General features: G+C 41.1%; 1 protein-coding gene across 13 annotated transcripts in view; it reads left to right on the forward strand.

Annotated features, from left to right (window-relative positions):
- TPK1 (thiamin pyrophosphokinase 1) overlaps nucleotides 1-20,780 on the forward strand; it is a 480,985-nt gene that overhangs the window by 387,460 nt on the left and 72,745 nt on the right. The window contains exon 10 of one of the 13 annotated variants that reach the window (XR_012157430.1): nucleotides 2,440-2,524. The exons of the other annotated variants lie outside the window; for them this stretch is intronic. The gene's annotated coding sequence lies outside the window, so the exon portion shown is untranslated. The remainder of the gene's footprint in view (nucleotides 1-2,439; nucleotides 2,525-20,780) is intronic. 13 annotated transcript variants of the gene reach the window in all.

The raw sequence follows: 20,780 nt of genomic DNA on the forward strand, positions 1-20,780 counted from the left end.
CAGAATTTCCCACGTTTAATGACATAACCTTTGTCACCTTAACAAGGTCCCTGTCTAGGAAAAAAGAGGATTGTCAGGGTAATTTTGGGGAGAGTCTGCCTGCTACCCCATATAATATATCCCATGGAATTTTCTGTTACTTCTAAAGCTGTGGTCTCTTTCATGAAAGAAAATCTGCAAAGAACAATGAATGTGTGACAAAGCTCTGTCCTTGTCTCCATGGGTCCCGTGTTTCCTGGTGGATTTTGCTAGCCTCAGAGGCTCACTGTGACCCACCACATAGCCCTTCTCTCTCTAGGGACAAGGGTCACAGCTTACTGACCATTTTCATCATAAGCCAGCAAGGGAGGTGAGGAGAAGCAACCCTCACTCACACAGTCTCTGTTGTCTCCCAGTCTCAGTGATTAATTGGGGAAGGGATGGGGGAATCCAGGCCCACCCTCTACTCCAGGCTCCAGCTCAGGGACCCTAATAGAAGCAGCTATGGTAGCTGACTTTTTGGAAATAGGAAGTGTACCCTGGGCCACTTCTCCACAGCAGCCCCCTCTCAATATCTCCTTCAGCGTTACCTCAGGGCCTCCTTCCTTGCACCTGATATGGATTTATACTGCTTAGTTCCTCCAACAGCATAGCTTCTGATACACACCTCACTGACTAACTGCAAGGCTTTTAACTAGTTCCAGCCAGCCCTTGGTTGGCTTCAGGTGTCCCAATCAACCTAACTATCTCCACTGCTTTCTAGAAGGATCGTAATTGGCCCCAGGTGACTTGATTAACCTGGAGCAACTGCCATTTAGTTACCATGGTACCAGGGATTTGTTTAGCCTGGGACTAACATACCTGTTCCTCACTACTTTACTATAGCCATCTGGCCTTGCCCCGTCACAATAGCAATTTGGTAAAAGCTCCATAGCTCATAGTAACTCAGCATTTGTAGATCCTAATTGTAATTCAAGTCTGGACAATGTTGCGATAGGTCTTTCCCCTGAGATCATTGCTAGGAGATAGTCAGTTCTAAACTTGTCTTACCACCCCCAGCTTTCTATGGAATCAGATAGTCAGAGAATCTAGTGGGAATGTCGAACCCGAAAGAGTTCTTTTTCATGGGAAGAGCCTGCCATGTCTGTCAATGAGACTATTACCATAGTGACATTTGAACAGGGAAAGGAAAGGGTAGATTGAAGGTTTATTGCCCTTGATCAAAGAGAAAAGAGAATGTCCAGAATGTGCTAGTTTGACCTGCTTGAACTAAATATACCCTCACCAGATAAAAAGAAATATTGTTTGGCAATGGGCCAGAGTTATTCTAAGCATTTGCTAGAGTAACTACATATATAACAGTAGGGCATATTCCATGTTGGGCATTCTTGAATCACAAGAAAATGCAGAAGTATGGAGAATCCCCTAGCATAGGGCCATGCATGACTCATGACTGCAGACGTCCTGAAGTGAATGAGATACAGAACTTTCTATGACATAAGCACCACAAAAGGCTAATGTGGATCATTATTGTTAAAGAGAGCACTGTGTGCTTTCATTATTACACTATATAACCTCAAAATGTGGTGGTTTGAAAACGTAAGTCTGGAGTTTTAAAAGGCGACTAAGAGAGTTGGGAGTCCAAGTTCCATGGATTTGGGGCACCAAACTCGTGTCGGCTAGGATTTGAAAAAGGAGCCTAAACTCACAAAGTGGAGATGGAGTAGCTGTCTGCTTTTTTGTGTATGTAAATACTGAGCCACTTTTGCTTGTTTTTTTCATTGGGGCAGGACGGTGCAGAATAATTTTCAAAAGTATAAATAGTATAAGCAGCAGCATCTGACCAGAGAATTTGCTAAATGGACATCCAGGTAATTGGTGCATAATTGTCTTCTAGTAGGTGCTCTCACCTCTTCTCCATCTTATCACGTACCTTTTGTTTACAGTCTAGTTTTTGTTAATAGATGTTTTACTTCAGGGAAAAGTGGGAACAGGCAATTTGGAATATGTTAGGCTGGGACTGTGTACTAAAAATGTATACTAAAATGATACTAAAAATCTGTCACACACGTAATTGGGTTGATCCATTTAGACGTGTTCTGCATGGAGAAGTCTGAGTTTAAATCTTATTTTATTGGCCAAAGAGTTGTTTATTTTTTTATGGAGACATGGGTTACACATCACTCCATGGTTGGTTTGAGGGGAGTGGATTTGGAGGATTGTAATGGTGTCAGACACAATTCATAGATGGCATTGGACTGAGAATCCAGTTGTCCTCAATGCTTATGATACCAACAATACTGTGATTAGCTGCTGAATTCTGGGAGGTACAGCATTCTGGGTAATGCTCATGTTGCATATCAGTTGCACCAACTGACTTGGTTGGTCTCATTATTAACGTTTTAATCACAGAATCTGAATAGTTCTATTATTTATACCTCAATCTCTTCATCATTAAAGTATAGAACCCAAGACATGCTGGGATTCTCTAGGTATTCCAAAAGCAACTTGAGACTCTAAAGCCTGAAACTGATCCTGTGCCCAAGTAAGTGGCTGAACCTAACCATTAATAACTCAAATTCTGAATATGATTATTATTCAGATGATGGTAAAACAAAAAGCAGTGAAACAAAGTAAAAACAAATACCCCAAATCCAGAATGCATGTTAATTTCCATGGCAACAAGCTTTCTTTCTCATGACAAGCCCTAGATTAAAATTGCTGGGAAAATGCCTTAGCTCTGGTACTAGCTATCACTAATGATCCTCCTGACTTCTGTTCTGCCTATGATTTTACGCTTAAATTGAAAATGGCGGCTTACCCACAAAGGATAATATAAAGAAGCAAAGGGAAGGGCACACATCGCTATGAAGTATGACTTAAGTGTCGTCATTTTTGCTGATGGCTTGGGTATGGCAGACCTTTTCCTGTTCGTTTGTGCATGGAAGTCTGAGACACACCCCTCCCTGGTAAATCTTAATGAACAGAATGCTTATAAATATTAGAAATTCAATATTTTTCATGCTAAACGTGACAAAAAGTAAAAGGCTTTTCCTCATTTTGTCATCAGTTAATAGAAAAAGACCTGAAAGGCTTGTTTGAAAAACTTGATTTCTGGACCTTCACATTCTTTTAAGTGTCTCAACTATAAATTAATCTGGAATCTGTGCTGTAATAGCTGGACAAATCAACTGATGATTTAGGTGTTAATAGGGCCTTGGATCATTATTAGGGCATGCAGGCATTATTGCAATACAAATAGCATTTTTCCAGCATTTTTAATTTCTTTTGTTATTTCTTCTCTAACTTTCTAGCACTACAATATATTTAAGTGTTTGTTCACTTATCAACCTTACTTATGAGTTTAACACAGTTTTCTTTCTGGGAACATATAAATTCCAATGTGATGAAAATGTATAAAAAGCTCTCAAATGCTAGTCAAATGTGATCTACGTTCAATTCACAAATACTGTGAGACTTCGTAGGTTCTGGATAGGAATAGAAAGGGCTTAAATACCTATGCCAGAGACTGTGCTGAGGGATGCTACCAAACCTCTCACATCTATGATGTAATAAATAAAACTGAAATCCATACCCTCTCCTTCCAATGGTCAATCAAATACAGCTTACATCTTGATTTCACATGGAATATTACAGAGCATGTGTGTGTGTATGTACACACGTGCATATTTTTGTATCAATGCTTCCTTACAAACTGTCATTTACTAATATTGGATACAAATGGGAGATTCATTTGTTTTAGTTTCCACCTTATGAGCAAAGAAATTTGGAGAAGTTGGAAAATTGCTTAGGGGAACAACTCCTAGCTGTATTTACTATTGTAAAGCACACATTCTGGATCACACTAATAACATATTCCTTACCTGGTCTCAAAGGGATATAAATCTTTTCTCCATTAAAATCTGATTTACAACAGAGAATTTAGAGAATACTAGCTCTGATTTGACTTATCTGGCTGCTTGCTGATAACAGCTTCATAGCATTTAGAAAGAAAAGAAATTCTCAAGTGCTAGTGTTATCCGGTATATATCCTCTGAGGTCCCTTCATGGAGGTTAACTGAGAATGAAGAAAGAAGCTGCAGTGCTGCAATTGATAAGTGAACCTGGCTGGAGGATAGTGGCATACTAAGAATTTTCTTTAATACGGAGTGATCTCATTAGCAAATAGTAAGTTATGACTCAATGCATATTTCCTTTCATGTGCTGTAGCTTATGATACCTGTATTATTAACCTCTGCAAGTGAATGAGCACAGTGTGTATACGTTTTTTCCATGTAATTTTTGTGCAAACTGGCTTTTGTAGGGTGGGAATTATGCCTCTGTTAACTACTTCTATGCAACAGAGCGTCCCTACTGTTTGACTACAAGGAGGCAATAATAATAATAATAATAGAAAGCTCTTACTTCTGTTGTAGTCAATAGTTTTGCTAATATCAACCAAAACTTTTTTAAATGTTGCCATTGATAGTAAAAATCAAACTTTTGCTGTATTACTTATTATTTTTATGTTCCTTGTTTGTTTCTAAACTGCTTAATTGTTGTGCTCATGAAATTGAAGAATCCCCCCCCCCAAAAAAAAAAAAAGAAAAAGGGATGCTGCCATTACTGTTAGGGCTGCAAATTTATTTTAAAGGCACTGCACTGTTTTAAATGTTTAGGGCTAAGTGTTGCAGAGGAAACATGGAACTTGGAACTCCAAAGAGAAGAAGAAACTGATTTTCAGGCTTGTTGTTTTAAGTGTATTTTAGATGGCATTTGAGCGCCTGATTTGGAATCTTAAACCAATTGAGTTTCTTTTATTTTATGGGTTTATTGTTCAGGAAAAGTTCTGAATTAACAGCAGTGGAGACTGTGAAGAGCTGTTTGTCCACCAAATTGGATATAGTATGGTCCACAGCAATCCAAGCTTCCCCCATGCTGCCATGCCAATGGGCCTTCTTTCAATTAGGGAGGGCAAATAATCAACACACTCCTTTAATCCTTGGTGCCTCTTCTCAGAGTGTTAAATGATTGGTCCTGGTTCTGATGATAGCTTTTATGATACTGAGACTTGTACACTAGGAATTGGATAGAGACAACTAAATTAAACTCATCTCTACAGGCTGCCAAACAGCTGTCAGAGGGCAGCAACTTCCAATGTGGGCTGGATTTTAACCAGTGACCAGCGGTTAAAGGCTTCACAACCAGCAGTTTGAAGCATCCAATCCCCTTCTGTTCCATTAGTAAATAAATATCTTTCTAGTTCGGTAACTGGGAAGCATTTTCAGAGCTCCTGTGGGCAGTACCTTGCTTCCTTCCAGTTTCCTTATTTTTAAAATTCTGTTTAGCACTGGGCATCAGAATCAGTGCTGTTTCTGCAGTTACTTTGGGCAGCGTTAGCCTGTTCCCAGCAAATTAGCTGTTCAGCTGTAAGCATTTTGTTGTCTGCCTTCAAGGAGGCTGATGAGTTATTATAAGACAAGGCCTGCTGAAATATACTTTCAGTAAGGCTGATGTCCTGGTGGGGGCAGGCTGATGTCAAAGCTGAGCAACAATTAACAAAGCAATGACAGGGGCACTGCCTAATGAATAAAATATTTTAAAACTAGGAAGTGTTCCTCGCTAAAGCAGTGCTCAGCTCAGTGTATGGTAGCTGCAAGTTTTAAAACCTAAAAGTAAGGTTTACAATTGTGACTGAGCTGCAAAATTTGGATCCCAAGTGTGTGATGGAGGCATTGGATCTGGGTTTTTGGTCCTTCCTGGTAAAAGCAGAGTCTATGCGTAAACCTCAAGTCTGGACCTCCTCCCCAAATCCAGACATCCACTGAAATCTGGGGGAAGGTTCCAGCTCTTTTCCAACAGAGAAATTTCCCCCCTTATATGTTTTGGGTAGCTGTAAGTAAAACCAGACTGAATTAGCCTGGCAGATGTTTGAATCCTGCTGTGTTCCACTGTTAAGTACAGTGGTGCATTCCTTCAGACATTTGGTGTAGGAGAGATTTCAGGAGAATGAAATCTCTTTCTTCCCCTTGCATCTCCTCTATGTCCTTTCAATCCCTGTCTTTTTCTAGAGAGAAGTGTGATCTAGGAGTCTGAGCTTAAGACATGGAGCAAAGACCAGTTTAGCTCCAGTCCCAGCACTGGTACTTTGACTCATTTATATAGATCAATGACTTAATTTAACATACTAAAATCACTTAAAAATCAACAGAAATAGGCCAAGTAGGAAGTGTAAAAAATTTAGCAGGCTTTTTGTTGTGTGGCAGGGGAAGGGATGTTGGAAGAGAAAAAGGGTCAGATTCTGCTTTCATTACACCATTTTAAATCCAGAGTGAACTCCACTGACTTCAACAGTTACTCTGAATTTATAACAGTATAATGGAAGTGGAATTTTTCAGAGAGAGACTCTTGAGTTTATACTAACGTCATTCTCATCAGTCAACCTGACCACATGAATATTAGGAAATCAACGTATTTAGACAACTGTGGAGGCAGAGCTGAAATATAATCATGTTCTTGAATGGAAGTCAATGAAAAATTGGCCAATGTGCAAATGCTCATTTGTCATATCCCTTGCAAATATACTTTAATTGTTTGCATATTTAAATGCCCAGAGTCAACCATAACAAATGTGAGATGTCATGTTGCTGAGAGATTTCCAAAAACAAAAAAGATCTGAGGCATGTGGTGAGTTATTGCTGGTTCCTAGTGTTCTCTGCAGAATCACAAAAGGGCAAGGACTGAAAGAAGGACAAATCAATCATGTCTGATTCAAGTTCCTGTAACTTAAAAGTGGGCTGTGCTAGCTCATGAGCTAAGGTAAAGAAATATATACAGTAGTTTATCCTATTGTATTTGTTTTTAAACTGCCTGTGCATAGAGATAGATATTAGACCGTACACTTAAAAATTGATTTGTTTCCAATTAGCATATTTGCAAATGTATGTTTTAATTCTGTATACTGCAGAAATCAGTGTAATTCATTGTTCTCTTCACCCCAGTGCTGCTGAGAAACATTACCTTCTCTCTGCCCTTGTCCTCACCTAAGTTGCCATAATAAAGGTGCCAAGTGGTGCTGGTTATGTTGGTTTATTCTTCTTTTGCCCTTTCCTTTTTTCACTCCCAACCTTCACTTTCCATTTTGTGTCTTGGTGTAGCTATTCCCCATGTTCTGTCATTTGTTAGAATTTCCAGCCACCAGTGTAGTGGGATAAATATGTGTTTTGTCAAGCAGTAAAAGAAACTTCAGAGTTCTGGAACTTCAGTGTGGGATTAAACAGTTCGCCTCAAAAGGATTCCTAATAGAGCTGAGCAAATAATTGATTTTTCAGTGTGGTGGCTGAAACCGAAGGAGGGGAATTTCAAACCAAAACTGATCTTTTTCCCCTTGCTAAAATGAAATACCAAAAAACTTTCCTTCAGGTCAAATGAAATGACAATTCAAAATGAACCGTTCCGACTTTTTCAAAATACAAAAAAAAAATCTAATTTTTTTATTTGGCCCAAAACTATTTGCTAAATTGAACACAAATTTGTGACTAATTTTGGGTGCCCCCAGATTACATTTTTCAGTGAAATTTTACCTAGATCTAGTGCCTATGGATCTCTGGTCTCTTCTGGTTTATGCCATCAGCCCATAATTGTTTCTATAGAAGATTAAAGGCTTTTTCCCTCATCACCATGCGATGGTACAGTGGTGTTGGTGGTGATGTTCTGTTAAACACCATGCATGCTTTTGGCTTTGTACTAGGCACAGAAAAAGATATGGTCCGTGCTCATACGTGATTCAGTGTGACACTTAATTGTAGCCTGTAAAAATCTTGACTAAAATGGGTATGATTTGGAATTATCTGTTTTCTGCCTAGATTCTGGCTATAGAGCATTGTGGCAAATCCATTTTTTTCCCAAACAATGGGCTTGTCTAATGTGCTGCTCTCTAATTGCCCAGGTAGGCTTCGTTAGTACGCTTTAAAAGGTAACTATTTCATGTTAACATAGTCCTGTTAGTGGCTGGTCCAGTTTGTGGCTGGTCCAAACAGAGGATGACAGTCTTCTCCTGTTGTCAGTTATTCCTTTAGTACTGTGCTGTGGATCTGAAGGTTCCAACCCTGCTGCTGACACGTGTAGAGGTCATTATGACTCCACATGATGGAATTCGGCTGGGGACATACACATAAAAGCTTCATTCACTACATAACTCAGATTCATCCCCAGAGCAGATCCATCCTATGCACTGAGTGAATCAGGAGTCCTGTGAAAAAAATAGTATGAGATCATCTAATTAAAGACTGTGTTATAATGCATACACACAAAGGAGCAATATTAAAGTTGCAGAGACAACTTTGGAGTTCTTGTTTTTGCAACCTTAATGCTCTTTTAAGGTGTTTTCCATTTAGTGGGGGGGAGGGTCTACACATACACATAATGTGTGAGTGTGTGTCTGTGTGTATATATCTGTATATAATGACCAAACTTAATATTTTGTTTGGAAAGAGATTTAATTTACTTATTATAAGGAAATACTGATAAAAACAGTAAAAATTTTCAAACCAGTCAAAACATCCTCGTCTATAACAATTGTAGACTGATGACATAAATGACATACAGCAAATAGATAGCAAATGCATATTCCTCTCTATATCCTGCACATACAGTATAGAAAATATATATATATACACACAGTATATAATAAATTGCTGGTACAAGCCAGAACATAGCAGTTATAATCTAATGATCAATTAAAAATGTCTTATAATTGCACCACCAGGTCCCCCCAATGTGACACATTACTTTATTATAATTTACACCCTGGTCTCCAGCACCACTGAAGCTCTTCTGATTGGCTTGTTTAATGGCTGTGTTTGTAAGACAGTTTTCTAATCAGCTATCTGAGTACTTATCAAAAATAAGGCTCTTAATTTTGAAGCAAATCAGTTGGAGGTGCTACATCAGTGACGGTGGTATGGGTTTTGGGGTTTTTTTAAAGAAAAATGTCAATCATGTTCATTTTATAAAATGATGTATTATAGAAAAATGTTATAAACTCATTAATTGTAGAAAACTGCTTTTTTCTCAGAAATCTGTATTGTGCACTTATTAGCACTGTGGTATTGTCAAATCAAAAACTTATGTGTTCTGGAATGGCAATCATAATTTACATGAGCTCTTCCTAATTTTGCTATGGATTGTCAGAGCGAAGTATGAAACCATGACTAGGGTTGTGTGAACAAGTGCTTGTCAAACACTTTGTTCATAGCTTGTTCGTATCCCAACTCTCTAGTTTGTTGACCTATAGCTCAACTTAAGATCCTATCAATACAGCTGCCGTTCAGGTGCATCAAGTAAACTCTCTTATGACAATTTGGTTGACAACGTACTCTGGTACATATGGAGATGTTTCTAATCAATTATATTTTGTCTCAAATAGTCAAAAGTATAGGGTATAGTATCAATCTGCAAATTTGTAAGTAAGAGAACATAACACTTCTGAGTTAAAGAATTACCCAAAATAAATTTGAAATTGCTTTTTCCAACACCCATATGTTGTGCCTTCAGGCCAAACTGATTATTTTCATATTTGCTAATAAAATTGTTCACTGAGGTTGAAACTTTTTATGCCACTAATACAAATACCGTACATAGTAAAAACTACTCCTAGTAGAGGGAATGGAAAAGAAGTTTTTTAACATAATGTTATATGCTGGAGTCTATGAAATATTAATCTGCAGACAAACTAGCCAAAACAAAAATGCATTTTTGTAATGGTAGTTAAAATGAAATATCAAGTTTTCATAATAGAACCATATAAAATACCAAAAATCTGGAGCAAGTCTTTTAAATAGAGCTTTCTTCCTTCTTAAGAATTGATTTAAACAACTGCTGGAAAAAGCTACCTACAGTGCACAGGAAGAAGTTTTTTGGTTCTGCCAAAGTTAAGAAGTGTGCTACATATTCTTTGGTGCCACCTACTCATACCTTATCTGTTAACTGTTTTCATATAAAATAGTAATAATACCTAGGTCTTATGTGGCACTTTTCATCTGTAGATCTCAAAGCACTTTACAATGGAGGTTAGTATCATTATCCCCATTTTACCCATGGGGAAACTGAGGCACAGATGGGCCATGACTTGCCTGAGGTCACCCAGCTTAGCAGGCCAGTGGAAGAGCTATTGAGCTATATAGAGTACTTCTGAAACAGTTTGGACTTCTTTTCCTCCATGGTTCTAAGACTTTCCTCCTCAGTTCTGTAAGTCAAAGTCCCAGTCCTGTATCTCTTACTCACGCAAAATTGACACTGACGTCAATGAGTGTTCGATCTGAGTAAGGAGTGCAGGATGTGGTTTAGTGGCTTCAGTATTACTTCAGCTCCCCAGCTAAATTCACCTTGAAAAATTGTGTCCCGTTGCAAAAATCAGCTTTTCCTTTGCTCCTGTCTCTCTCAGTCTTCGACTTCCATGGCTCTGATTCCCGGCTGCACCAATCAGTCTTGTTTTCACACCACTTCTTTCTGGCTCTTGTTGTTAAATGTGTGATGCACAGCCATTTGATTCTCAAAAGGACGGATGTGAGCCATTGTTCAGTACATATTTCACATTTGCTATAATTGGAAATAATCTTTTTTTAAAAAATATCTAAAATTTGAAGTTAGGAATCGGTCTACACAGTACCTCCTACAGGTTCACTAGGGCAGTACTGCATGTAAGTGACCTACCAAGGGGAATCCGGTAATTTAAATTATAAATTGGAGATCCCTTCCAGGGTTATGCTTAAAGGTTAATATTGTGGAATGATCCCTTGGATGTAAGTAAGCATGTTTTTCGTGCTATGTTAGATACTGTGTTTAGTTAATGCTTCACAGTATCTGTAGGGTAGGCGGGGAAAGGATCATTGTTTAACATACAGTGCCATCTACAGAATAGGCCAGGCAGTCCGAAAGTACTTTATATTCTCTGGATTTTTTTGTCACAGTACAGATTACACCTGTGGTCACAATATGTCATGAATGTGCACAGTCAGAAAATGGATCATAATCGTAACTATGGCAGATAAATGCTAAATTAGAATATAAGTAGTGCACAGAAATATATTGAGGAAACTCCTTTTATACTGCAGTGAAACAGAAAGAAAGTCCACTCATTGTTTTAATGCACTATGGTACCTGCTTACAGGGTGAAATTTTCCCCTTTGTAAAGGCAGACCCATGCTAAGCTGAGTTGCTCTAGTGTTTTAAGTGTAGACGTACCCTAAATCTTCACCTATGTGTGTTCCCCTTTGGCTCGAACAGTTTGCTTATATTCAGGGCCTTGCCCGGTTGTGTCCCAGGCTGTAGAACCCTGTGAGGTGGGAGGGGTCCCAGAGCTCAGGCCCAGTCCTGAAAGTCTACACAGCAATGAAACAGCCCCCGAGCCCAAGCCCCGCGAGCTTGAGTTGGGTGGCACAGGCCAGCCGTGGGTATTTCTTTGCTGTGTAGACATACCCTTATTCTCCCTGACCTTGCTCAGGCCTGCCAAGCCTTGGCCATGGCTTCCATTGTTTCCCGCTGTGATTCTGTAAAAGGGGCTTAATTGCTCCTCTTATTTAGCCCTGAATGAAGAGTACTTAGGAAACTCATTGGCTTTAATGAGGTCTGTTGTATAAAGATCAAAGACCCAGTTGATGTCAGCCGTTAACACCTTCCAGTGTAAGACATGGATCTAGTTATCCAAATACCTTGCACGGGGTACAAAGGAATTAGCAGGTGTAAGTCATGCCTGTTTGGTGTGGTGCTCTGTCCCTCTCTAGTGGCACCTAGCCATCTAGAGATTGATGAATCAGTTACAGCCTTGGCTAAGAGCCATGTGGTGGTTAGCTCATGCAGTAGAGGCTCATGCATTTAGCTCAAAAGGTCCTCGGTTCAGTCCCACCCACCAACAACCAGGGTCTGTCAGCATTATACAGGCACTTATCTAGGCTGGTGTAGCAACCTACAATTGCAATGCTGCCTTGTAGGCCTCTCTGTTGATTGGGGAGTTGGATTTTGGTTCCTACAAATCCCCATGAAGTTGTTCACAAAAATCCTGGGGCAGAAGGCTGAATTACACCCATAGTCCACTTATTCTGGAAAAATACATAGATTAGTAACCACTTAACTTTCAAGGTTTCACTGTTTCTTGGTATAGCAAAAATCCTATTGCAAGCTAGCAAAGAGAGTCATGGTTGTTGGAAAAGTAGGACTCCGCCCTTTCCAGTGATAATGTCAGGAATCAGGGCCTGTAGCACAGCCAGTCTCTGAGCAATCTAACAAGCGCAGTAGGTTGCTTCATTGGTTGGATGAGTCAGCAGACCAGTTCTTAAGCCCAGCAGCAGCCATAGTTCAGCAGCTGCTTAAAGCATTCACCCATAGCTATGATAGCTTCTGTGCTTTCTTGTTGCCAGCTTTGCTCCTACCTTGTCTTGCTCCAGGTAGCCCAGTGCTGACTCCTGGCTCTGAGTCCCGACTTCTGATTTCAGCTCTGACACTGGGCTCCATTTCCTGACTACCGGCTCTTGCTATAACCACAAGGCCTGACTCCTGCTCTTAACATGGGTGTGACTGCCCCCATGTCCCAGTCATGGACAGATAAAATGCTTCTATTTCTAGCCTTCCAGGATTGCAAGGCAGCAGACTTAAGCTGTCACTAGTCCAAGAGTCAGTATTACACATCAGGTCAGTGTAGTTGGGAAAGGAGGATGGGAAGCATGCTACATTTGAGGGAAAGTGAGAAATATTTTCATGGTGGGTTGTTTTGTTTTTTTAAATGATGCCTGTTAGACGTAGCACAGAGGTTTGAAATAGTAGTAGTAGTACTCGCAGATATGGATCAGGGGGCTTAGTGCCTGGGAGATGGTCGAAATTTCATGCTAAGTGCAGTTTATCACATGGATATCACTGCTTGTGAGAGAGTGGGGATATGTATCTGTAAATTAATGCTATTTTCTTTAACGTATATTAAACCTGAAAAGGGACAGAAATATGAGTTAGCAGAGCTCTACAGAATGTTAAAATAATTATGTTGCCGTTATGCTCAACATTTCCATCTTTAAATAAATTGGTTTTGAACTTCTGAAGAATGGCAGTTATGGCAGACTGTGATTAGATAAATGGATGCAAATGGTAATTGTAACTGATGAGTGATTGATGATGGCTTTATATGTTTGCCATTATATAACCTTGTAACTAGTTTCCTCCACAGCAAGGATGGAACCTGTAAGCAACAAGCTGATGCACCGGCATCGACTTTCATTTTTCTGAGTGGCTTCTCCATTCCGGCTCTGCCCCGAAGCCCGGCTCCCACTCCGCCCCTTCCTCCAAGGCCCCACCCTCCCTTCACCTCTTCCTGCCCTCACTCTGCCCCCTCCCTGAGCGCACCCTGCCCTCGCTCTGCCTCTTCCCATCTCCTTTCCCCCAAGCGCATCCCGCTTGCTACCAAATGGGCTGATCAGCGGGAGCCACTGAACAGCTGATTGGCGGGTGACTAGTGGCTGCTGAGCACCCACTCTTTTTTTCCTGTGGGTGCTTGAACCCTGGAGTACCCAGAGAGTCAGAGCTTATGAGCTGATGTACCAATTTGAATTCAAACCACAATTTTTAAACAGCATATGGGGTATGCACAGGGATGTTGCATGATTGATTGATTAACTTTGCCATTGCTGTCAACATGCCTGGTACCAAGATAAGTCTCAGACAATGGACACAAGAGGAGCTGGGAAGTAGGTTCAGCAGAAGCAAACAATTACAAGTTTGACATAGCATGAGGAGACTTTAAGCCCAGCTGAACTTCAGTAAATTGTGTGTACTGGGGGAGCCAGCCCATCCATTATTCAAGGGGGAAAGAAAGAGGGGAACCCAACCATCTCTTATCACTCTTCAGTGATCTCTCATATTTTATATTTCTTTCCTTACTTTCCAATGTTTTGTGTTGCTTTCTTGGAGTATATTACTTACTTCAGACAGTAAGAGTGGTGCGACCTGTAAGAAATTTAAAATGCAACACTTAGGGCCGTACGAGAGCATGCAGTAGAGTTCCCATATACGAGGCACTTGAGCGCTACCAAGTGTGTTTTGATAATTGGAAGCTGATGGAACAAGATGAGCAAGCAGTTCCTTAGAAAAGGAGGCTTGGATGATGGATGTTCATGTAATCAGGGTTATACTATAATTTCATTTGATTTGCCACTTGCCAATTACTTGACAATCACTACAACAATATTTTGGTAACTAGATTAATTGAAAGAGATTGTATTACAGCAGATTGGATTCAACATTGGCATTGTATGATAAATAACTCGGTTATTAATTACAAGGTAACTTTTCTTTGTACAAAAGCTATTCACTGGAAACTTTAATAAACAGACTATTACCAAAGACAACCATAGAATTGTTACAGCTCTATACATATTTGCTCTATATGCTCTGTTTCTTGACATCAGTTTATCTACAGTGCTGAAATCTAACTTACTTTCACTGTGTCATTGCAGTACTGAACATAAACTTGCTGTGCATATCTTATGTGCCTGTTCTTGTGTCTGTATAAGAGAAGTGAATTAGGTTATATTTTGTTGACCTTTAAGATGCAAGTGAAATGGTAGCCCTGTTTGCTTACACTTCAAAGTACTGCCAGTCTATAGTCTGCATTAACCTTTGTGAGCACTCTTGAAGCGGTTGTTACATTTTTCTGAGTGGGTTCTCTATTCCAGCTCTGCCCCGAAGCCTGGCTCCCACTCCGCCCCTTCCTCCAAGGCCCCACCCTCGCTCCACCTCTTCCTGCCCTCACTCTGCCCCCTCCCTGAGCGCACCTTGTCCTCGCTCTGCCTCTTCCCATCCCCTTTTCCCCAAACGCATCCCGCTTGCCGCCAAATGGACTGATGCAGAGTGAATAGAAAAGGGATCAATTGGACGTATTATGCAAAATAACTCATCTAAATACATTCTTCTTAGAAACTAGGAAAAAGGTATTTTGTATGTATTTAAGAGTTAGATGGCCTGTGATTTGCTTAGCCAAATAAAACTTTAAAACAGATGGTTTCTAAATTTGGGGAAAATAACCATTTCAGTATTTTCTCTCTGTGCAATCTGCTGTTATGTTTTAGTATGGGAATTATTTGAAAATTAAATGGGGAAAATAAAATTGGGAACTGTTCATTGAAAGAATATAGGTTTTATTACGTGCTAGGGTTTCACTGCACATTTAACCCAAGATTTGTTTATGCTCTGATTTAGTGTTCCATGCTTACAACGTGCATAAACACTAGCAAATCAGTTAGTCGGAATCACCAGTGTATTTAGCTCCCAGCTGCATTCACTAATAAAAGGAAGAATGACAAGTTTCCTCCTTACTGCGTCTCTGCAGAGGAGGAAGTGGAGATGCATAAAGAAATGATTTATTGCACTTAAATAGCACCTGCCATCTAATGATCTATAACCACTTTACAAATGTTAATATATTTGTTAACCTGACAACATCTGTGTGGTAGGGTTTAGGATACAATCCAGACCAGTAAGGTTGCCACTTGCCCTGCAGCCTTGGGTGCTATTACAGTGCTTTGCTGCTGTAGCTCCCAGTGTGGGACACTTACAGCCACTGTTCCCTCTAAGCTGCGCGTGTGTGCGCACACACACAGATCCTAAACGCCGCGCACACGGTGAAACACCATGTGCACAAAAATTTGCACAGAAGCATAACAATTTGCACAGAAGAAATTTTTTGTGCACACGGCCTGTCAAAAATTAGAGGGAGCATTGCTTACAGCCATTCTGAAAGCATGCAGGTTACTCCCCGAGTGTCAGCATGCTATGCAGCCAGCCCTGGTTTAGCTATTCTGACCCCAGCAACCTAGCTACAGCCCCACTCTGACTTCCACCAACTTTGGTTACAACCAACAAAGTGACCGTGACCCCAACACACTCCCAGTCCTGAACTTTGGGAAAACCATGTGCTCTGCAGTGACCAGCCCTCTCCTGGACAGTTCAGAGAAATAATAAAGTTTGTACTTCTGCTGACATAAAAGCACATCACAGCTTATTTATTTAACTGGGGTAAATATATCCTTCCCCTTAAATAAAGCACCGGGTTGGTTTATAGTAAAAAACCAAATTTATTAACAAAAACATAGGTTAAGGGATGCCAAGCAAAAGGAATAAGGTTAGAAAATGTTACGAGAAACTAAAGGTGAAAATGTGCATCTAAAAGTGTAAAACTTAACATAGCAAGATACCCTTTGTTCAAAATGGGCTTTTTTTCTCCCCCCTCATCGACATTCACCTCTCACAGACTTCAGCCTCCTTTGGTTGAATGACCCATCTTTCTCAGTTTGCAAGAGTGTTCTTCCCTTGTCGGTCTAGTGATGGATGCCAAAGATGGCTTCTGTCTTTTGCTTATAGGTCAATGACCTTGCTTCAAGAGACAGGATGACTTCATACTGTTCTTCCCTTCCTGTGGGCTTCCGAACCCCCTGTATGATTTCTATGTAAATGAGCTTTCATTTTTGTTTTGGTCACACCTTGCTTAATTTCTTTGGAGACAGGTAGATAGCTGTGATGTTCCCTCCTGGCTGAGAGAGACCTTTCTCTCCCTTTGTTTGGGTCACAGACTGTAAAGCATAATATTAAAGAGTATTCCTCATTCCTTATGTAGTGTTAATACATACAGTTCACAATGATATTAATCAGTGGTGAAGCAGAGGCTTTTATAAAAGACCCAGCTCAATAGCAGTTAATACAGTAATATTGTATACGATCAGTTGATTGAATTGCTTATCACTTGAGGTTCAGCACCCCCACAGTCCCCCCCCCATGTTTATAGACCAGTAAACCTTTTAAATATATTCTTTGAAAAGTAAAACCTATACTAAGCTTCTCTCTCATACTGGGTTTAGACACCCTGCTGTCATCTCCCATGCTTGTTGGCTTGATAGCTTTGTTTACCTCGTATGTAAAAATGGACCTGCATTGTCTCTGCCTGACAACATAGTGGATCAGAGAATCAAATACACATTTCTTTATCTAAGGTACAGGAGATTGTGCTTGTACATTGCTTGCCAAAGACGTTTTAAGAGTATAGTTCTAGTGCATATTCATAACTTTTTGTACATTCTTATGCATACACAGTGCAAGAATATTCATGATCAGTGAGTTATTACTTTTCCAAAGATATCTTACATGCCACCTTTTAGATACAGATTACAAGTGTGTTAGGTGTAGTGAGTATGTCAGGCGTGACAAGAGCTGCTGACAGAGTAGTGAACCACAAATGTGCTCTGTGTCACAATTCCCATTCTACAGAATAGGAAATTGAGGCACAGGGGGCTTAGCTTGCTAAAAGTCACATGGGAAGTTTGTGGACAAACTAGGAATCTTTTTTTTTTTTTTGTGGAAAGAAAGAAAATAGAACAAGGAAATTGATTGTTTCCCAGCTTATTATTTTGAAAATGTCTGCGTTTTTATTACCACTATCGCTTTATTTATAATAGATGGTCAAATTCTGCTCTGATACACTTATGATTCCCCATTACACTTAGATGTGACATAGATGTAACCATGAGTAGAAATTTAACTCGAAGTCTCATAAAATTAGTCCCAGGGTCAACATCCTGTTGATATTTAATTGCCAGCATAACTGCTATTTTTAGTAAAGTTAACTAGGATATGAGGTAGCTGCCTTGGAAAGTGAATATCTGTAATATTGCCAACTCACGATTTATTTTTTTTAAAGCAACAGGATTTCAGAGGGTGCATCTTGCACTCTTTCCCTCCATGCTCCCTGCTCTCACAAGGCGGGAGGAGGGAACAAAGAGCCCAGTAGCTTAGTGCAGCTCTGCTCCCTCTTCTACCCCTTCGCCCCTCATGAGAGAGACACACAGGACAGTGTATCTGCTCCTGCCTACTGCAGCACCCCTCCTGGCAGGGCCGTCCTTAGGCATACGCAGAATACGCAGCTGAGTAGGGCACCACAAAATTTGGGGCACCAAATTGCTCCAAATTTCGTGGTGCCCTATGCAGCTCCGTGCTTCATATGCAGCAGCACCAGTGGCCAGCCCACTCCCCCAGCTGGCCCCCCTGTGCATTCCTAGAGGGGTGTGGGGCCTGGGTAGGGTGACCAAATGTCCCGATTTTTCTTATATAGGCACCTATTGCCCCCCACCCCGTCCTGATTTTTTACACTTGCTATCTGGTCACCCTAGGCCTGGGACAACTCCGTCCGCCCCTGCCCCCACTTTCCACCCTTTCTCCCAAGCCCCCACCCCCAGCGACAGATGCGGCCTAGGGGATTCGCGGGGGCAGGGGCCTGGCGATGGCAGCAGGGGTCAGGCCTACCCCCGCACTCACCGGCAGTGGTGGGAAGCAGAGCAACCCAGCCCACTGCACTCCCCTTCCCGCTGCCAGTGAGTGGGGGGGGACAGCTGTCGGGGGAGCGGAGTGGGCTGGGCCCAGGTTGTTCCGCTTTCTGCTGCTGGCGCCAGGCCCCCCGCTAATCGTCTGGGCCACTCTGGGCCTGTGGGGCCCCCCAAAGAGGCCCCCACAGCTCCTCTCACTATGACCCCGCAGACCTTGAGTGCAGCCCAGACACTCTACTGGGGGGAGTGAGCAGGCGCTCAGGCTATGTAGGGCACCATAATTGGTAGGGACGGCCCTGCTTCCTGGGACAGGACAGTTGGGGGAGGAGGGGTGTAGAGCCCCTGGAGTTGCCCCTCCCAGCCTAAGAAGGGGAAGGGAGACCTTGCAGCAGCCCTCTCAGGCCTGGGAGTGGGAGTAAAGAACCACAGGAGGAGTGGGGGAGTGAGCTGAACTGATCTTACCCAATAAATTTTGGGGGAGTGGGGAGTACTTATTTTCATACACAATGCGGGTGGGATGCGGGTGTTTAAAAAATCAAAATACAGATCAAAATGACACAATATACTTTTTTTTCCCAGCTGGTGACTTTTGATCTCTTGTGGCTGACAGTAACGGATCCTCAGTGTTTCCATGCGGGGTGTGAATGTACAGAGTCAGACATAAGACATCTAGAAAATCTTAACATCTCTGGACTCTTCTCCTGCCAATGAAGGATTGTATTCTACAAAATATTGTCTGGGGCACATTCTTCGCTGGTGTAAATTGTCATAATCCATTGAGAGTTCACACCACCTTGAGGGTCTGTGCCGTTGTGTTTTGGTCAGCCTGGATTTAAATGTTCCAATCAGACATTTGCATCTGTGCTTAGGAGACTATTCCAGAGCCTAACCTAATAGGAAGAATTGCCTGATTATTCTATCTAAATTTACCCATTTTTAAATTGGGCCAGTATGATCACTGATTCCCTTCCACAGATTGAGGGCTACTTAGGAACTGATGTGTATGGGGGAATAAACAAACATAAGGGAGTCTAAAATAATGGACCCTAAGAGAGGTATTACAATAAGTTAAGTCAGGTTAGACTCATCTCTGAATGTAGCCCCTCTGATGTATTGTCTCTTTGCTGGCCTCTGAGAATGGCTGTATGGGAAGTGTGAGAGTAGCAGGATATATGAAGACCCAGGTCTAATGCATACTGCATTTAGGGATTTTTTTTTTTTTTTATGAGCCCGCTTTAGGAGCTCATAGCACCACGGATAGTGAAAAGGCAAAACTCTAGTGTAGTGTTCGCTCATTAGATTAAACTGTTTTCAATATTGTAGTTACTCTATAAACTCTTTGGTGTCCTGGAAACACACTGGCAGCTGGGAGTACCCTAAGGAGTCAGAATTCTGACTGCAGCCATTTTCTCTCTGTGACTTTTCTGCCATTACCAAACATTTTCACTAGGGTAATGGGGGAGAGGGATGGCAGGAAAAGGGGTTTGCACATGCTAATGACAGAGTTTGACATTGACAGAGTACATAATAATCGGAGAGAAATATGTCTGCTGACTGCCGCTATAGTATTTTCTTACTTGATTTATTCTTTTTGTGTTCAGTTGGCTCATTGTAGGATAATTAGAAGGTCAAGATCTGTTTTTACTCCTTGAATTGTTCTGCCATGAGCTAAAACACTTCACTTTTGATTTTCGAACAGATCATTTGATTTACTTATAGGGGAATGGAGATACATGAAAAATAATGAAGGAAGGAGAGGGCAAAAGAATTACATGACATCAACTGGATGAAGCCCCCCAAGGATGTCAAACGTCCCTATAAATGGGTCTGCCCTTTCCCTCTTAACTGACTCTTCAATCGGACATCTTGCAATATAACTGACTCAATGCAGGGAATAGTTCAAGCAATATGAATAAATAACACATCCCTCATATCTATTCAGGGGACACCATCATAGGGCCTAATCACATCAGCCACACTATCAGAGGCTCGTTCACCTGCACATCTACCAATGTGATATATGCCATCATGTGCCAGCAATGCCCCTTTGCCATGTACATTGGCCAAACTGGACAGTCTCTATGTAAAAGAATAAATGGACACAAATCAGATGTCAAGAATTATAACATTCAAAAACCAGTCGGAGAACACTTCAATCTCTTTGGTCACTCGATTACAGACCTAAAAGTGGCAATTCTTCAACAAAAAAACTTCAAAAACAGACTCCAGCAAGAGACTGCTGAATTGGAATTAATTTGCAAACTGGATACAATTAACTTAGGCTTGAATAGAGACTGGGAGTGGATGGGTCATTACACAAAGTAAAACTATTTCCCTATGTTTATTTCCTCCCCTGCCCCCGCTGTTCCTCAGACGTTCTTGTCAACTGCTGGAAATGGCCCACCTTGATTATCACTACAAAAGGTCCCCCCCCCCCTCGCTCTCCTG

This window comes from Lepidochelys kempii, chromosome 2 (assembly GCF_965140265.1).
Source record: "Lepidochelys kempii isolate rLepKem1 chromosome 2, rLepKem1.hap2, whole genome shotgun sequence".
Taxonomy (NCBI): domain Eukaryota; kingdom Metazoa; phylum Chordata; order Testudines; family Cheloniidae; genus Lepidochelys; species Lepidochelys kempii.